The following is a 21,149-nucleotide window of genomic DNA, read 5'->3' as shown; positions in this document are numbered from 1 at the left end:
TCCACCAAGAACTTGGCACAATATGCAAATTATCATTCAATATATTTAAATTTACTGAGAAATTAACGAAAACTTGAGTCAACGTAACGGTAGATATATCTTGATCAAGAAAATTATCACCAAATTTACAACATGATCAACTGTATATACTGCTGAATCCCTGTAAAACAAAAATAATTTGCGGAAATAATTAAGACATTCCTCTACCATTTGAATTCAAACAATCAAGAATAATTAAAGAAAGACAGAACAAAACTAACAAAAAATGACCTTTCAGAAGCAAACAAACAAAGTTCATCTTAGCATCAATATCAATAAAGACCCGTGCAACGACTTGCAGTAAACAATTACTATCACACAGGCGATATAATGATAACCAGACAGTCTCCCATCGGGAATGGTAAACCGTTCTCCTACTGCCACTTACACATCATACTTGCTTATGATACAGACATAAAGCGATATCTAAACACCCTCCCGCCCCCATCCCCCCGTTTAAGACCTACTTTGGTAAGTAGGCCGATACGAGAGGAATACGGCTTTATAGGTCATGGGAAACGATTTCTCGTGGTTTACGACATCAAAATTTGTGTACTGGGACTATGTGCGCGGGTGCGGCCTTGTTTTGTAGGACAAGAATAAGGCAGGGTTTATTTATTTCGTTTTCTTTTTTTGCTGTTTTTCATGGTTATTACTCTTCCTCCTCGAATCTGCGAGTGCAAATGTCTTTCCTCGTTCTGTTATTCTTGTTTTTGTTAGTGACACTACTTTACTATCATTCTGGTTTCTATAATGTAGCATGAATATAGTTAGCGAGAATGTGATTATATAAAGGGATGAGGCTGCAAGACCCATGCCTTTATTCTTGACCCTACCTGTCACTTCCACCCTATTCGCACCTGGGCTGGATGAGTGAGTCTACAGGCAAGGATCCAATCAAGGCCTTGCAAATGAGGACCAAGTATTCGACCACCTTCTAGGATGGCGGATATGATACTGATCTTTCCAGAGAGAGAGAGAGAGAGAGGGCCTGGCTTATATTTCCCAGTTAGGGGAAGTTAGTCTCTCTCTCTCTCTCTCTCTCTCTCTCTCTCTCTCTCTCTCTCTCAGAACGGAATAGATATATCAGTTATGGGAAGACTCTTGTCTATCTACTCTATCTATCTCACAGAAAACGGGCCCTCCCTTTACTTTATGGGTATATATACAGCTATTAAGCTTTTAGATACTCTTTAGGATACGGAGTCTGAGGTCCTTCTGTCAAGGCCTTAGTAGCTGTTTGGTTCGTGTCACCAAAATTCAACTACTGTTGAGGAGTACGGTATTCATAATTCCTGCCGTTCTGGTTGGTGTTTCCATAATACAAATAAAATATCCAACAGGCTGATTTTTCTTTGCTTTTTATATTTTCATTAAACTGATATTTTGAATTTTTAAAAAGAACTTTTTAGAAACACTACAGGCCTTTTTTCCGCGGAGGTGTTACTAATTCTCTCTCTCGCCACTTTCACAAATACTGACTTTGCAACGGAGATACTTTCTTACTTGAGTTAAACAACATCCAACAGATAGCCAATATTCAGGAACAAAATAAAATGATGTCTAGCCGTTAACTTAATTTGGGGTTTTTGAGAAAATCAATGATCTAACTTAATCAGTTATAATTACATTAAATCAAAAGAATAACACAGGGGAGCCCTAAGCACTGGCTCCTGGGCACCCTGGTTACATACATACATGCATATATATATTTATATGTGTATATATATATATTATATATGTTAGGAACAATTGTTTGTCGATTGTTCCCTTAGTGGATTGTTGCCTCCTTTGTTTTTGTTTGTTTTTAATTACTGGCGAGTTGACGTCTGATGGATGGCGTCAGACTTCGTCAGTCAGGTTCGTAACAGCAATAAGTCAGGTTCGTAGCAGCAACGAGCCAGGTTCTGGAGGGCAGAACGACCGATGGTCCAGGGCAGCAGCGAGTCAGCTGGAGTAGCAGCAGCAGGTATCCGTACCTGCGAGTCAGGTCCTGGCAGCAGAGCAGAGCAGCAGAGAGTTTCTTGAGGACGAGATGGTTGCCGTGTCGGCTCTGTCTTGGTCGTAATTGAAGGAGGACGTCAGTACGTTTCTTGGAGGACGAGATGGTTGCCGTGTCGGCTCTGCCGTTGTCGTCGGTACTGAGGAGGACGTCAGCACTGTGCTAGAGGACGAGATGGTTGTCGTTTCGACTCTGTCGGAGTTGTCCTGCAGTGTTCCTGTTAAGCAGCTTGGGGCTGTTTAGTCGGCTCTATTGAGTTCGTCTGCTGATATTTATTGCTTTGCTGCCTGCTAATATTAATGATTTTGTAGATTTATGATTTGCTGTCTGTTAATAAGTTTCACTGTTCAAAATGCACGTAAATTTGTGTATTGTAATGAGGTCCTTAATGGTTGTAATAACATTTGTGAATAACGGTTTGATTTACTGACTCTAATGTAAACTTAACTTAAACTTAAACTTGGCTTAAACTTATTCTTACTTGGCTGTCCTTAAAAACTTATTCTTACTTGGCTGTCTTTAAGGAATGTCTGAGTTAAATGTTCACTGCCTTTTTTTACTTTTTTATTTTGATTATTGCTGCTGCTGAGAGTTTAATTCATTTGTGGTAATGTTCATTTCATTGTTTTATTCTAAATTAAATTGAACCTGACTCGACTGTAAATATGTACATATCTTACTGTAAATAAATTAATTTTAAGGTAATTTTTTTTGTATTTGTTCTGCTCCTCTCTCCTTTGTTTGTCACCTCTCGTCAGTCATTACAGCCCAGTTGCTTGTTTATTTTAAAGAACCTGTCGATCTCGAGAGGCGAGATCGTTATAATATACATACATATATATATACATATATATGTAGACATATAGCCTATATATATATATACATATATATATATATATATATATATATATATATATATATATATATATATTATATAATGAATGTTGGCTATAGTGCTGCAAGGAACTTCCTTTGTTAGCAAGACATGGCGTGTTCGAATCCCGAGCTAATAAGTGAACTATGAATTTGGTGCTCGATCGGCTATAGTAGGTTATAGACAGAAATTAAAACTTAAACGCCCAATCTTTAACATACAATCCTCATCATAACTAAAAACGGCAGGAACGCAACGAAGCATTTATTATATACTCGGGATGAAAACTTGAGAGAGAGAGAGAGAGAGAGATCATTGACAACTGAAGGAGTATCACGAATTGCCCTCAAAACTTTCTTGTCGTAATTGGCAAGTTGTGACCTCTTCCCTGTCTCCTGTCCTCATTTATCATGGGAAAGGATGGCTGGAGGCTGAACGGGAATTCCGATATAAGTCTAAGGAGAGGAGGGAGGAATTATACAAAAATACAAACTACGAGGTTGTTCTTTGAATATCAGTAAACTAGATTAAAACTGACAGTACGTTTTAGTTTTCTCTCTCTCTCTCTCTCTCTCTCTCTCTCTCTCTCTCTCTCTCTCTCTCTCTCTGTGGAATGAGAGAGGGAGAAGGGCTGACCACGAAACACTTAAAGTGGGAAATTTGTTTTCTCAAGGGATCCTAAAAATGAAAAGGAAATGTTTGCATTGCTTACGGAAACAGGCGATGCAGTGCAAGCATTGTTATAGAAAACGGAATTTTCACTCTAAATTCAACTGAAAACGGTTAACCTTTTCATTTCATGATTTATCTTGGTGCTAGCCAAAGTTCAATACATCGTAAGAGGTCCACTTTCTAGCCTTCCCATACAGCAGAACATTAGATCATTACTTAATGATAATGAAGTCTTCTTGCAGGTGTATAAACAGCATATATACACCAATTGCTTCATCTCCTGGATCCAGAAGTCCAAACGGGTATGTGGTACGTGACCATCAAAGTAATTCGATTATGTTCATCACAGTAATTCGATTATCAACCTTTAAAAAAATCGAAACTGCATCCGGGATTACGAGGAAAAATACAGTGCTGTGTTAAACTGTCTTCCATCACGGGCTGACTTTGGATTAGAAAGTAATTTATGGGGTGACTAAAACTCTTTGCCATAAGCCTAGTGTCTACCCTTACAACAAAATTTGACGACAGAAACACTCATACAGTAGATACACAGACACAGTCACACACACACACACACACACACACACACACACACATCTTATAACATATCTTATATTGCACTGCAGTGGAGTGTATAACCTAGCAATCATATACAGCTATGTTAACAACAGGAACTTTGTTTCTACGTATGGCATTTGATTTTTTCTTTTTCTCTACAAACTACCCAATTTCGTAACCTGGCATTGCAACAGAGGATGAATATGCAAACGAGAGAACAGCGTTTATGCTGAAGTTTTTATACATCCGATTAATAATTCCACTCGGTGAGAAATGACCCATGAATATTCATAACCGCTGATAATCGTATAATCCTCGGTATTTGGGAAGTGGTCCGCCCGGAGAGATAGACCGATATAATCCCTTTTAATTAAGAATTGCTGTTCCTGTTAAATTTAAATTGGTATTTTAGTTTAATACTTTCTTGTATTATATTTTTGCTGGTGTCCTAAAGATGGTTCTTAAGAATGCATTTATGAGCATTTCATTCTTAAGCACAAGATCTTCATTCTTAATAGCTTTACTCAATCTTTCTAATAAGAACTTTCGCAAAATCTTTGGTTTAACTGAATAGTTTTCTTTATTTCTTCTACATATTAAATATATTCATTTTGTATAAACGTCTCTTTATATTCGTAAGTTGATTTAAGTTAGCTATTTACCTCACACTATGCATACATAAATAAGACAAAATGATCTCCATTAAAATTCTTTCCCAGAAAACTTTTAAACGTTTTGATGATTCATAAGACTTAAGTTGCATCTGAACTTCCAAAAACTATGTCGTAACTCTAGGGAACTTATTTATCAGGAACGCCAGAGTAGCCAAATCAAAAGTTATGTTTTTAGTTTAGGAAATAACAAAATCGCCCACACCCACACACACACATATATAATATATATATATATATATATATATATATATATATATATATATATATATATATATATATATATATATATATATGCGTGTGTGTACGTGCAGCCGTGAGAGAGAGAGAGAGAGAGAGAGAGAGAGAGAGAGAGAGAGAGAGAGAGAGAGAGAGAGAGAGATGGATTCCAAAAGATATCCAAAATAAACCAGTCTGAATTCAGTCTCAAAGAAAACACATCATATTGAGGAACTATTTCCACGATCTATACACCTCCCAAAAATAGACTCTAGTACTATTGCTGCTGCCACTAATGCTGCCATTGCAATGACATTCATCACTTCTGTACGGTCCTTTTTCGTTGACTGGCTGACGAAGTTATTAGCTTTCCTTCCTTCCTTCCTTCTGTTCCATAACGACAAACCATACAGAGGGAGGAAGGAAGGAAGGAAGGAAGGAAGAAAGATTAAGGAGGAGGAGGAGGAGGAGGAGGAGGAGGAGGAGGAGGAGGAGGAGGAGGAGGTGGAGGGCTGACCACAACAAAAGGGGGTCGGCGAGGGAATCCAGCCATAAAATCAACTCCAGAAACAAGTAAATTTAGTTCATTTTCATACGGATGAAATAAAGAGGTCAGGGGGAGGAGGAAGACGCGGAAAAAGGACGCCAATTCGCAATCGGAAGGAGAGAGAGAGAGAGAGAGAGAGAGAGAGAGAGAGAGAGAGAGAGAGAGAGAGAGAGAAATTAGGTTTCCAGTGATATAGGTCTATGAGTGAGGGCAGCCGTCTCGTTTAGTGTTGGTAGCAACCGCTGTTGGTGGAAACTTGGCTCCAGTCCAGACGGGCGGACGCCCTCCCCCTCCCTCCCTTCACTTTCCCTCTTTTCGCTACTTTCCTCCTCTCTCCCCCACCCTGCAGCCCCTCCTCCCCTCCCCCTCCCATTCCTAACGTGCCGTTCCCCCTTCCCCCACACCTGATCTTCAGTCCACGTTCCATCTTTTATCTGGTTTATCTACTTTATGAGACGATCTCTTAGAACCAAATGCTTACGTAAAACACGGCGTATGACTATAGTTTCCTGAGGCATGCACCAATTCATGTGAAATTCCTCCCCCGACTCCTCCTATCCCAAAAACAAACACCCACTCCCCCACCCCACCATCTTATTTCATGCTTTTTAGGTCTTCGTTGGGTGAGTCGGTAGAGCTGCGGACTGTCACTCGATGGGCCGGAGTTCAATTCCCCGGCCGGCTGATGAAGAGTTAGAGGAATTTATTTCTGGTGATAGAAATTCATTTCTCGCTATAATGTGGTTCGGATTCCACAATAAGCTGTAGGTCCCGTTGCTAAGTAACCAATTGGTTCTTAGCCACGTAAAATAAGTCTAATCCTTCGGGCCAGCCCTCTCTAGGAGAGCTGCTAATCAGCTCCTCAGTGGTCTGGTCAAACTAAGGTATACTGTTCTTCTCTTGAGGCAGGGCCTCCAACCACGCACATCCAGCACCCACAAGACAACCGAACATCCCTTCCCCAACCGCCATTCGTTTGGCGTCAAATTGACTTCCAATCTCCCACTTTAATTCCAGGCCTTCATGTTTGAGAGAGAGAGAGAGAGAGAGAGAGAGAGAGAGAGAGAGAGAGAGGAAACCTCCTCTTTTCGTTCCTTCTTTCGGAGAGGAACGAGATTAGGGAAATGTAAAAAAGAAACATCGTTTAATTTTGACATTATTTTCCCTCCTTCGTTTTTCTTTCTCTGCCTTTTATTGTAGTAGTCGGCATGGAAGTAATCACTGTTTTTCTGGGAGAAGACAGATTAAGGATAGGCGAAGAACGTTAACTAGAGCTGAAACCAGTGGCTTTTTTCCCGCACTTTTTTTTTATTGAACACTACGGGATATCCCAAGAATAACTGTCACAAATAAAACTATTTCCCAATGAGTTTAACAGCTTTCGCATTTAAGTCAACAAACATACACTTCATGCCGTTCAGGTATAACTAAGCACATGGAATTTAATCATTAATGAGCATCGATACAGTGTATACATCTACACAAGAAAAATAAATACGTGTAAAGCGTTCATGCAGATATTCATATCACACCCAAGCACACATACACACACACAAACACACACCCACGCACACACACCACACACACACACACACACACACACACACACACACACACACATATATAATCAGAAAGCTACAAACGTCCTTTAATATCCAATTCACTCTACCTCGGAAGTAATATATTTTCATATATGTTACCGAAGGGGAATTTTTAGTTGATAATAAGTCCACCGTCCCGTGGGGTCGAACCAGCGACGGACGAGGAATCAGGACTACAGTGACACACTAACCAGTCGACCCCACGGGACGGTGGACTTATTATCAACTAAAAATTCCCCTTCGGTAACATATATGAAAATATATTACTTCCGAGGTAGAGTGAATTGGATATTAAAGGACGTTTGTAGCTTTCTGATTGTATATGAATCACGGTGATGTGATAAATAGACACACACATTATATATATTATATATATATATATATATATATATATATATATATATATATATATATATATATATATATATAGAAACGTAAAGAGAAAGAGACCTAAAGAAAAAGAATCGATAAATGTAGAAGGTTCACTAACAGGGAAAAAGAACCGGAAAAGAAGAACAGAAAATCTTTTGCATCGTTAAAAACCGAAGGCCTCAAAAAGGGAACACACCCACGTGTACACATGTACACATACACCAACACGTGTACAGAAGTTAACGATGTGTGAAATTGCAAAGGCGTTGGATAAGTGGGGAAAAGGTTTCAAACTAGACCGAAGCTAGTTTTAAAGGGTGGGCCAAATTCTCTCTCTTTCTTTCCGTGTGTGTGTGTGTGTGTGTGTGTGTGTGTGTGTTTCAGCCTTATTAGCTCCTGCATAAGGTTCCACTTTTATTTTCTGAGGCTGGGTTAAGTATATCTTAGTTTAACCAGACCACTGAGCTGATTAACAGCTCTCCTAGGGCTGGCCCGAAGGATTAGATTTATTTTTACGTGGCTAAGAACCAATTGGTTACCTAGCAACGGGACCTACAACTTATTGTGGAATCCGAACCACATTATAGCGAGAAATGAATTTCTATCACCAGAAACAAATTCCTCTTGTTCTTCACTGGCCGTTCGGAGATTCTAACTTGCGACCAACAGAGTGGTAGCTGAGAACGGAACCCGCTCACCCAGCGAGGAACTAGAACAACTGATGTAAATAAAGAAAAACTTGCATCACATACTGACCGGATTCATGTTAAGGGTTATTCCTATATACAAAGAATCTTGTAATAGATCGCAAGGTGTCTATTAGACAGGACAGATAAACAAACAGACACGTGTACCAAAATAACACATAATTTACCTTCGTTGATGGAAGAAATTCATAAAAGTTGAATGATCAATTTACTTCATTTTTACAATAGAGTGAACGGAGATAATCATAAAAATGTGTACAAATATTACAATAAAATTGCTGTGGGGCAGAAAAAAAAAATTCGAGACCAAACTTGGTTATTTTTCATTTCTAAATAAAAAGGGAAGTTTGAATCAATTTAAATATGCAATTTAGTATAATTACATTTTTCTCACCTAAACTATGCAACTAATCTACTACAAAGGGAAAAACATATTATGAACTTTTATGACGCATTACACATGACAGTACCACCGAGAATTATATTATATATATATATATATATATATATATATATATATATATATATATATATATATATATATATATATATATATATATATATATATATATATATATATATACATCACGAAGGAAGCAGTAGGGAAAGGCATCCTCATCATCTACAGTTTATTTTCAATGCCGACGTTTCGCGACGAATTCCAAGTCGCATTTTCAAGGCTATAAAATATAATATAATTTGCGAGCATCAATAACAAATTAATGCAATGACAACAGCTCTTTCTGTAGTAAAATTATTTAAAAACAAAACACATTCCAATAAGTAAAAGGAGTTCACTAAAATCTTAAAACAACCTACCTATATGAAGGAAAGAACAAGACTAATATAAATAAGTAAAAACAGAGTGAGGAAAACCAGTTGTCCAAACTAGGCTATAAACAATTTCACTGAGGACGATTGAGTATTTAAATGCGACTTGGAATTCGTCGCGAAACGTCGGCATTGAAAATAAACTGTAGATGATGAGGATGCCTTTCCCTACTGCTTCCTTCGTGATGTATACTTCGAGCTTCAGCTCAGGCCCTTATATGTATATATATATATATATATATATATATATATATATATATATATATATATATATATATATATATATATATATATATATATATATATATATATATATATATATATATATATGTATACGAGGTTACATTTTTCACCATTAATGGTCATATAAAACCATTATGTTTAACTTTCCGTCTCTCTCTCTCTCTCTCTCTCTCTCTCTCTCTCTCTCTCGGGGCAGAATTTTTCTACCAAAAGTGGCGGGGCCCACTTTTTTCTGGCCCGACTTCTTTTTTCAATAAATGTATTTTCTTCTTCTTTTCTCCCTAACCACAGACCTTTATTTTTTCCTTCCTTGTTTTTCTGCACGTTCTCTTTCCCTTCTCTCCTTCACTTCCAGTATCAATTTTCTCTTACTTCTATTTTCGTTCAAAGGGAAACAACCGAGTAACGGCGCGTTCTTTTACTATGGGGATATTTCATTTCTTTCTTTCTTACTCCGGTTATATATGCCTTATTCCTTTCTGTCCACTGCCTGGATCCTCGAAGTTCGATAATCGACTAACGACCACGTACTAAATCCATTTATACAGGCTATATATATATATATATATATATATATATATATATATATATATATATATATATATATATATATATATATATATATATATATATATATATAACCTGTATATATAGACATATATATCAGTGTTTTCGTGTAGACATTTTTATTAATATATTTTTGATTATTTGAATTGCATTGAAAAGCCATGTGTCATATTACATTAATTTTCAATTTCTGTGTTTTTAAATCGCAAATTTGTTACGATATAAATATATATATATATATATATATATATATATATATATATATATATATATATATATATATATATATATATATAGCCTGTATATATAGACGTATATATCAGTGTTTTCGTGTAGACATTTTTATGAATATATTTTTGATTATTTGAATTGCATTGAAAAGCCATGTGTCATATTACATTAATTTTCAATTTCTGTGTTTTTAAATCGCAAATTTGTTACGATGAACAAAAGCGCTGCATTATTAGATATAAAAAGATATCAAATATACTGTATATAAACTGATATAAAAGATATAAAAACTAATATATAACCCAAAACGCGTCAGCTTTGATAATAAGAAATTCCATCGAACACAGGATGAAAACTTTGGCCAAAGAGACACATTTTCCCTTTCCTCCATAAATCCTATTCCGAGTCTTTTACAAATCGACAAGAAGCTGCGTAAAGAAGAAGAGGGTCTCTCCATTGCAAAGGCCATATTTTGAAATAAGGTCATGTTCTTTCTCCAGAACCCAGTCGTCTTCTTTTGCGCTCGATTTGACTTTCACGGAAAATGGGAATTTCCTTAAAAGGAAGAGTAGACTATTTCATTTTTTATATACATTATCATTGACTGGTGATTTGACTCCAGGCTTCAAGAACTTATTCTTGTCCATTTAAAAATTTTATGTTAGTTACTATCTCAGTAGAGGTTTCTTTTATTTTTCTTTACATTGGGCTTTTGTTTTTATTTTGTGTAATTTTCCCATTTATCATCGGCTGTTTCATTTTTCATTATATATATATATATATATATATATATATATATATATATATATATATATATATATATATATATATATATATATATATATATATATGAGAAAGGTATTACTATGCTGCAAACACCCCAAGAATCCACTCTATACACTCAAGTGACTACAGGATCCGACACATCCTGGCAAGGTCATTTAAAATTTTCTTTTGAAGATCAGTTTGAGGCAGTTCTTTGGTATTTAAAGTATGAGAACAATCCATTTTTTTTTAAATGTAGATCAGGATTTCCTTCGTGTCTACAAAGGAATTTTGACTCTGGCTACCATGAGTTTTTTTTTTTAACCTAAGGCATATTTTGGTATCTTTGATGACTTCAGTTTTTATTTTTTATATACTTTGTTTTTTTATTTATTTGTTACTATATATATATATATATATATATATATATATATATATATATATATATATATATATATATATATATATATATATATAGCCTATATCTCTGGTTGGTAATACAGAGGACTTATGAGGTATAGCAGTTGTATTGCAGTGAAGGTTGTCTTAAAAGCCATTTCTAAAGCTGTAAATTCTAAGAGAGAGAGAGAGAGAGAGAGAGAGAGAGAGAGAGAGAGAGCTGTAAATTCTAAGAGAGAGAGAGAGAGAGAGAGAGAGAGAGAGAGAGAGAGAGAGAGAGAGAGAGAGAGAGAGAAGGGTGGGGACCCAACAGTTCCCGCAGAATAATGCAATCATTTTATCTTTTGACCTACTTTATAGAAGGCCCTTCTTTGAGTGTCTGGTTTATTTCTCTCTTCACAACAGTTCACCTCTGTGTGATTAGTAACACCTGAACCAAGCTAGATTTTGTTATAGTAACAAATAAATAAAAAAAAACAAAGTATATAAAAAATAAAAACTGAAGTCATCAAAGATACCAAAATATGCCTTAGGTTAAAAAAAAAAAAAAACTCATGTTAGCCAGAGTCAAAATTCCCTTTGTAGACACAAGGAAATCCTGATCTACATTTAAAAAAAATGGATTGTTCTCATACTTTAAATACCAAAGAACTGCCTCAAACTGATCTTCAAAAAGAAAATCCACAAATCTGAAGACGAGTCGCCTATATTTCTAGAACAGCTTCAAGACATCACGTCCCCTCTTTAGTGTGGAGAACTTTCAGCACCGAAGATGAGACGTGATGTCTCGAAAATCTCTCAATTTGTGGTTATTCACATTCATTACAGTGAAAGACTGGGCTTATGTACGAATGAAAATATTGGAACTTAATAAAAATATACAACAAAGAAACTGTCACCGAGATATGCAGGTATTAAACAGCTAATTTATCAAGGAATTTCCCCATAATCATCCTGTCTACCATGCCACTGGATAGTGAAGAAAAAATTAGGAGGAATTAAGAAAATGGGAAAAAATGAAAAATAGAAAATGGGGACAGTAAGACTATACCTGTGTTCGCTCTCATTACAAGGAACTTTTCCCACTTGGATGGCACAAAGACCACTATGCAGACCTTGGGACGGGAGTTTCTTTGTGCAGTCACCACACACCCCAAGACAAGTAGGCTAGCTGTTATTTAAAAAGAAATTATGATACTTGAAAAGAATCTAGTTGTCAAAATAGATTCACCTGTCCCACTATAAACCCCGCAAGACCTAATTAAAAAGGGACGATGTTATGGAACATGAATAACCCAAAAGTAGTATTTATTGTATTTAATTGATGAAGTAAACTATAGAAAATCAATTACTTTTCGCGGAAAAAAACTAAAAAATCAATTATCTCATGCTAAATAAAACCAAAAATTCAGTGGATTAACAGCACGCAGTATGTAACATATTTAGACATAAAATGTACTGTATGAAAACAATTACGAAATAATATCAATGAAAAATGGGCAACACAGAATGACAACGGAACAGTGAAGATTGAATTAAGACTAATCCACTTATTTATTCAAATATACCGGTATATCAAAATAGCAAGTCAATATCACAATAACAAATGTTACTAATACTTTTCCTGTTATTCATATGTTTCAGAATAAACAAAATATACCCATCTGCACGATTTACATCGCCATCAAATTTCCATGTATAAATTTCAGTCGATACCAGCAATATAGATTTGGCAAACGCATATTTATCCAGTAATTCATGTGTCCACACGAAGGCTCGACTCTTCATGAAGCATTCGCTTGCATGTCATTGTTTGGGCATCAAACTGACCCTGGCCTCTTCATTTCCATTTCATCAATGGTAAACACCGGTTTTCACTTCTACTATATTGACGCTTCGCCTCTCTTATTTGCGGTCCAGTGTGGGCGGAATTTTAATCTACTTTTAAAAAGCTTTGTTTTACTACTTTATGAATCAGAAAAGTTAAGTTATTGATTTCAGCAGAGTCAAACTCTAGTTCCAGGTAAGTATAATACTTTGACACTTGTGAATGAATCTTGCGTGGAACAGAAACCGCTCGAGGGTCAGAGACAAACGAAAAGGAATCATATTCTTAGTGCAGAACCAAGAGACAAATTGCGCCAAGGCTCATTTTAAATATCATAAAGGGATACCATCATACAACAGGTCCAGACTCACTTGAACATATTTCTGAAGGAAGCTTCAACATGAAACGATAAAGGCGAGTCCGCGTCTCTGAATTGTGAAACATGACTCGAAATGTCAGAAAACTGCCTTTTTGTGAGTAATAATCGACCCTTAGAGTCGAAAAAATATATATACGGGAAAGTTGCTATTTTAAATGAAATAGGAACACCAATAATGACTGTACAGAACCACAGGATCCCACAAAACAGAATATACTGTATATGATGATGACATTGTAGTAAAAACAACTCTAAACGAAAAAGGAGCAACAAATACCTCTTAAAGAAAGAGAACAGGAATAAAATGGAAATGAGGAAGTATTTCTAATTTCTGTCAGAGTAAAAGTAAAAAACAAGAAAGTATTTTTAGGAAAGGTCAGGAAATTACGACGCCATAAAGATGTATATTTAAACTACTGAATATAACAACAACAACAACAACAACAACAAAAACTGAGATATATACATAAAGAGGTCTTCTGACACAAAAGACAAGTAATTCTCTACTTACAGAACTCTCAAATACGGTGCAGCACTGGGCTCAGGTTTTTGCAAGTTAGTGCCGCTGACTAGTCGACCCAGCGGGGATTACGAAGAGGGCGTGGGACTAGCAACCTCATTGCTAAAGCTTTTCCCCATTGGGAAGGGACGGAAGGTCACAACAGACTTCTGTATTTTTTTTTTTTCCGCAAGGCTGCTAGCTCCATGCTATTCATCTTGACACCAGAAGACACTGGCACCCGATTACAACTGGGTGGACTGATGGGCGGCAGGCTTGGAGGGAACCAAAGGCCTACCGTGCGTGAGACAAGTACTGTGCTATACACCTACAGTGTTCACTTTGGCAAACTGCAACTTCCAAAGATAGACGGTACAGCTGACATATTCCATCGAATATCTCTCTCTCTCTCTCTCTTATTTCACTTTCTAGGCTAGAACAATTTCAAGAGTGTAAATAATAATGGTGAGGGAAATTATGAGGAGGAGGGGATAATGAGGGAGAGTAGACAGAGAAAGGACTAAAAAGGAGAGTCAAAGTATTAATTCTAATAGTTGATCATAAAATAGGAATCTTAGCAAAAATAGCAGAAGGGGGAAAGCGGGAAATAACCAGGTTTGAGAGAGAGAATGGAAAAATCTAAAACGTTGCCTTTGAAGTATACTACGTTTTTTTTTTTTTACAGGAGGAGAGTGAGAAAACGGTTGCAAAAAATAAGGAAGAAAAATGGGAGGGATAAAGTAGAGGAGAATTTTTAGAAAGGGAGATTTATCACCACTTCCTTTCAGCATGATAGGAATGACTTGAGTTTATTCATTTATTTAAAAATAAAATCCTTTAAGTTCACCTATTACGAAAGAATGTAACCTACGTGGTATGAAAAGATGAATAAATATATGGTACATATATAGGCTATATATATATATATATATATATATATATATATATATATATATATATATATATATATATATATATATATATATATATATATATATATATATATATATATATATACAGTCGGGGTGACGTTTTCCATGACGATTTTCTTCATGGAGCTCTCGTCCTCACGGTACTGGGGATGCATCCGGGCCTTATAATATATCTTGATGTCATCTTGGGGGGCAGGTTGTGTGCTTTCACCGTTGTACCATTTTTCCCGGCCAGTTCGAATTTCTTTGTTGACGAGTTTGTTGGTGAAACCATTGTTCACCAACATTTGTGCAGCACGTTCGAATTCCTTGTTGGTGTCCTGCCAGGTGGGGCAGTGGGAGAGGGCCCTTTTAATGAAGGTCCTGACTGTCGTGTTCTTAAACCTAGCAGGGCACTCGCTATCCCCGTTCAAGCAAAGTCCCAAATTGGTGGATTCTGTGTAGACTGATGTCTTCAAGTTCCGTTCCGTCTTTGTGACCATAACGTCTAGGAAGGGGAGCCGGTCGTCTGTGCTGAACTCGACAGTGTAGTTCAACACACTACATTGTTGGAAGGTCAGACGAAGGGCTTCAACCTCCTCCTCATTGTCTGCTTGAACGAAGACGTCGTCGATATATCGGGCATATTTCTTCGGCCGCTGGATTCTCTCGAAGACACGTTCTACGGTGCCCATGTAAAAATTTGCAAAGAGGACGCCCAAAAAAAAAAAATGGTAGAGCGGTGAGAGCACACAACCTGCCCCCCAAGATGACATCAAGATTATAAGGCCCGGATGCATCCCCAGTACCGTGAGGACGAGAGCTCCATGAAGAAAATCGTCATGGAAAACGTCACCCCGACCGAAGACAGTAAGAAAATAAATCTTGTAATTTATTATAAGAACCGCCGCACCCGTGATCTTGTGACCCCTCTCCGCCAGCAAGAGAACCCCTCAAGCAGAAGAACGTGGTCTACCAATTTGTATGTCCTGTCCGAGGATCCCCAGCGCTTATACTGGAATGACCACGATGCGTCTGTCAAAGGATCTCCTGCCATGCCCAGGAGGGTGCCATCATGAACCACGCCCGTGCTACCCACAATATTTCCATCTCCCGCGACAGTATTATACAAAATATAAGTATAATCGGGAGAGCCGCCGACCCTCGACGTCTGCGCCTGCTAGAGGCGCTCCTCATTGCCGAGAAAACCAACAATGAATACGACGCAGGAGGCATCGCTCCTACCCACGAATTTAAGAAGAATAATGCAGAACACCCACCAAATCCAACGAATACCTGAAAACGACAACCCTGAGAATGGAGATGCCCTGATGAGCGAGGCGCCCTTCGAGACAATCCCTCGACTACGACAGAAAGAGTAGATAATGACATCATTCATCCTCAGCCCAATAGCAGCCAAACTACCGATGATGTCAGCCGGCATGACATCACGCAACAGCAGGCCAATGGGAACGCTGGAATGAATGACATTCCCAGGTTGCGAAGATCTGTCAGGGATCGAGCTTCGCCGCAGAAATTTGGCTTGAAGTTCGCCGACTGCAACCAATCAGAATTCGCCGTCCATGACCCCCGCTGAAGCCCGTGTATAAGTTCAGAAGGACCTATGCAATCTGCCAGTCCTCTACTAGCTCCCGCTGGAGAATGACAGAAGAGTCTGTCGAAACGTCGCGGCAACAATTGTATAGAACTAACTGTATAGAATATATAAAGAAGCAGAATCCAGGTTTTGACTTTTCCCCATGAAATGACAAATATAGGCGAGCTGTTAGCACGCACCTCCACTGAAGAGAAGTCCACAATAAGGAAAATAGAAAAGTCTTCTACAAAATAAATGCAGCTGAAGCAGCAATAATATTCAATAGAACCTATTATTATTATTATTATTATTATTATTATTATTATTATTATTATTATTATTATTAATAATAGGAGGAGGAGGAGGAGGAGGCGGCTTGGGACAAAGAATTGCCTCTACATTTGAAGCAGAACAAAGGTCAGGAATTATTGAGGAAGGCCTTGGCGTTATGACCCCATGAGTGTCCACTAACACAAATCTACGACTCTTCATTGAAAAACGTAGGCTAAGCGCGTAGGAGCTCGATTAAAACACGCACACACATAGCCTACACCCAGTCATTCGTTACAGACACAATATTTCTTTTCATTATTAAACCATTTTCTCGGAAATCCCCAACAAAATCGTCATGGATAATGATGCATGGTGAGAATATTTATCGTTGCTGCAGTAAAGTTAAATTCCAAAGCTTAATGTACGTCCTTTATCAGAAATGGCACCATATCTCAATGTTGAAAATGCAATAATTCGGTCATTTTTTTGTTCCAGTTTTAAACCAAATAGTTAAGTTCAGAAGGCACTCGACATTTCCGAAACGAGGCTGCAGTATGTGTCCATGACACCAACACTGCTGCTAGGAACTATGATTGCATATGTGTTATTTTTGTGACAAAAAGATTTTTTTATATGTTCATGGTTGTTTGTATGGCTGGCAATTCCATATCGCAATACGGAAATATGACCTTTTATCACAGGCTGCTCGTCCCAGTTCCGTCAATATCGAAATTATCAAGTGGCAGCATTACCATCATTCTGTCCGTATGTCTTCCTGTCCATTCATTCCTTTCATTGCCTTTCTTGTTTTCATAAAATATTACTTCAATCAGTAGTTTCTCCTTCTGCCTTCCTCATTAGATCGTTTTATTAAAATCTTGCCTCTCCTCCCTCTACGCGCACAATCAAATGTGAATCTCAATTTCCCCTCTTTTCTTCATCATCTGCAACAACATCTGATAATAATTCAGAGTCTCTTCTCTTATTCATACACGATGTTTTTATCATTCCGTGGTCTCTGATCCTCTCTTCCTCTGTACACAGATTTACTGCCTCATGTTGCTCAATAAATTAAAATTCATCCACATTCGTCGTTCTCGTTAAAGAAAAAATATTAAAATAAAATTCATCCACATTCTCCTTCTCAGTCAAAGAGACAAATATAATATTAAATCAATAAGTTGCTGAATCCTCGACCTTTTATCGGCATTCCGTGGCAAAAGGACAGAATAATGATTTCCCTTTTCCCATTTCTTTCGCGACGGGATCCTTCCCTCCTCTCGCAAGACATCCTTCGATCCTTCAAGGCAAGATGGCTCTCGAATTTTACCACTTCCATTCATCGCAATTATCTCCTCCTCCCTCTCCCACAAAAGATGATTGATGCCAGAAGCTAAGGTTCTTTCAAATTCTTTTTTCGATTCAGAGTTGTCTCTTTGATGCGCCTTTTCCATGACGCTTTGGCAAGTCGTTTTTCTTTATTTCCGTCCAGTGGAGAAAAAAATTATAATTATGGTTTTGTATCATCATTATCTTAAAAAATTTCAAAGATTTCTCTAATAAATTCGTTCTTCTTTTTCATCGTCCAACAAAGACTGAAAAAGATATTCCTTTTCGCGCTGATTTTATCATGAGTTTAATGCTTTCTTGACCAAAAGATTCTTCAGTCTTCTCGTCCACTGCAAAAACTGGCCGAGAAGATAAAATCATTATAAAAAGTTCAATTACTTCTTTTATCACGTCATTATCATTTATTCTAGTCATCAAGACGATAAAATTCATTCAGGCGCGACCCACTATTATCACGACATGGAAATACGGTGGAGAAAAATAAAGGCGATTTTTTTTTTTGTTTCTGTTATTTCAAAGCAATCTACTTAGACAATTTCTTCTGCCACCTACACTTCAACTTGTTACTCTTAATGTATGCTGATCCGGTTACCGAAGTTACTGAAGGAAGTATTTTTATTTTTATCAATAAGCTATGTTTTCAATGCATTTGATTCCAGACTGGTAAACGTAATATTCTCTTTATCTTGATGCATTAGGATTAGAAATTACTGCTTTATCACAAGAAAACCAACTTTGGCTCTACAGTTTAGTAGTGTCTTATTTCTAAACTAACAATTAAACACGCTAATCAGGCGTTTTTAACATTTGCATTACACATACATACACACACACACAGACTGGAGTACCTTTTTTTTTTTGTAGTGGCACTGTACCAGCGCTTCTCCTTTGATCAGTGCCATCACACACACTTTGTGACATTACTGAAAATGAAACTATTACTGCACTGAATAAATTCATTTAATTCTTAATGTCATCTAATTTATTTCTGTACAGAATCGCACTCTCAAGCTCTCTCATACACGACTCCTTTAACAACGAAAAAATTGTCAGGTTAAAAAAAAAAAGTTTTATGTGAAAGGAAAAAAAAACCTACAAAATTAATAAGTTTGAAAGGACAAACCTCATATTACACAAGCGACCAAGTTCTGATGTTCAGAAAGGTTCTGACACGATGTATCTACAGCCATTTCTTCCTCCTAAATCCTCTGGATGGAAAAGTGGTATATACACTATGAGAGTTTTTTGGGGGGTCAATTTTTTTTAATGATTTATGATCTCCCAAAACGTACCTCCCATTTCAGTCAGAATTTATTGCTATGTTTTGGGCTGGTCAAATACGTTTCCTGGAGTTTGGAAAGCACTTTTCCATTTTTATAAATTTTGTAAGTTTTTTTGTCTTCTCTGTTAATTTATAACAATTTAGGATGGATGGATGTATGATATGCAAAAGCCCAGGCACTGGGGCCAACAAGGCCATTCAGCGCCGTAATGGAAAGAAAATAAATTATGTTAAAGTTATGAATTCATGAAGGAAATGATTAATAAATAAAATGAAGTGATGTGACCAATAAATAAGGGTATGAAGGTTTAATGAATGATGTGCTATATACATAAAAAAATTAATGTCATTAAAATTCTACATGATGTAATAAATTATTAAATAAAATTAAATATCGTTAAAAATTTTGATACACTTTAAAAAGAGATGATAGCAGAAATATCTGCTTCATCTCCCAAAATATCAGACAGGGATTTACCCTGAAAATGTCTCTCTCTTTGGTTAAAATATCTGGGGCAGACCACCAGAATGTGCTCCACTGTTAGTGTCTCGTCACAGTAAGCACACTCTGGAGGGCTGCTTCCTTCAAAAATAAACTGATGGGTCAGACGAGTGTGCCCAATCCCTTAATCTCGTTAAAATAACCTCTGTTCGTCTGTCAAGCTGGAATGACGAAGACCACGGTAGTACATTATCCCTAATATTTCTATATTTCTTATTATTGGCAAGAAGGGGAGAAGTCCACCTTTCTTGCCATTTACTTAAAACATAAGATCTAATGGGACCTTTTAGATCTGTATGAGGCACTTTTCTATAAGAGGTTTCTGATAAAATACTAGCAGCTTTCGCTTCCCTATCTGCCATCTCGTTTCCGCGAATCCCCACGTGAGAAGGGACCCAACAGAAAGAGACTGATTTACGTCGACAATATATACGAAAAAGCCACTCCTGAACTTTTTGAATTAATGGATGAAAGCTATTAAATTTTTTAATAGCTTCTAAGGTGCTTCTAGAGTCTGAGTATATGACAAAATTAGAGTCATTACTTTGAAAAACTAAATCTAGGGCAGACACTACGGCTGTTAATTCGGCAGTAAATATTGATGCAGAGTCAGGTAATTTAGCTGTGTACGCTGTATCACCAAGGATAACAGCGCAACCAACACCACTATCTGACTTGGATCCATCTGTATAAATTTTTGTAAAATTAGTATGGGTAACATCGTGCTCTAAGAATTTGCCCCTAATCTCTTCTACAGTGCAGTCCTTTTTGTTAAACAGTTTCTTACATATTGATGCTTCTGGGATAAGCCATGGAGGATTTACAGGATATTCTACTTCCAGGACTTTCTGGGATTTAAGGTGATTATTCCTAACATCCTCATTCAGTCGAATTTGGAATGGTTTAGAAGCTCTTGTACCAGAAAAGCTTCGAGAGTCTGTTTCCTTTAGTGCTTGAAAGGAGGGATTTTTGGGAGCACTTTTCATTCTAGCCATGTATCGCAACCCTAGCTCTTGCCTTCTTAGATCAAGGGTAAATGGTCTGTGTCGACATAAATGCTTTCAACAGGCGAAGTTCTAAAAGCCCTGAGCATATTCTCAACCCCATGTTGTGTACAACATCCAGTTCTTTTAGCTTGGTTGTACAGGCTGAGAATAAATCTGACAGCCATAGTCTAACAGATTGACACAGAGAGTCATAAAGCCTCAGAAGGGATTTCTTATCAGC

Source organism: Macrobrachium rosenbergii, chromosome 23, assembly GCF_040412425.1.
Source record: "Macrobrachium rosenbergii isolate ZJJX-2024 chromosome 23, ASM4041242v1, whole genome shotgun sequence".
Lineage (NCBI taxonomy): Eukaryota > Metazoa > Arthropoda > Malacostraca > Decapoda > Palaemonidae > Macrobrachium > Macrobrachium rosenbergii.
This window is presented reverse-complemented; position numbering follows the sequence as displayed.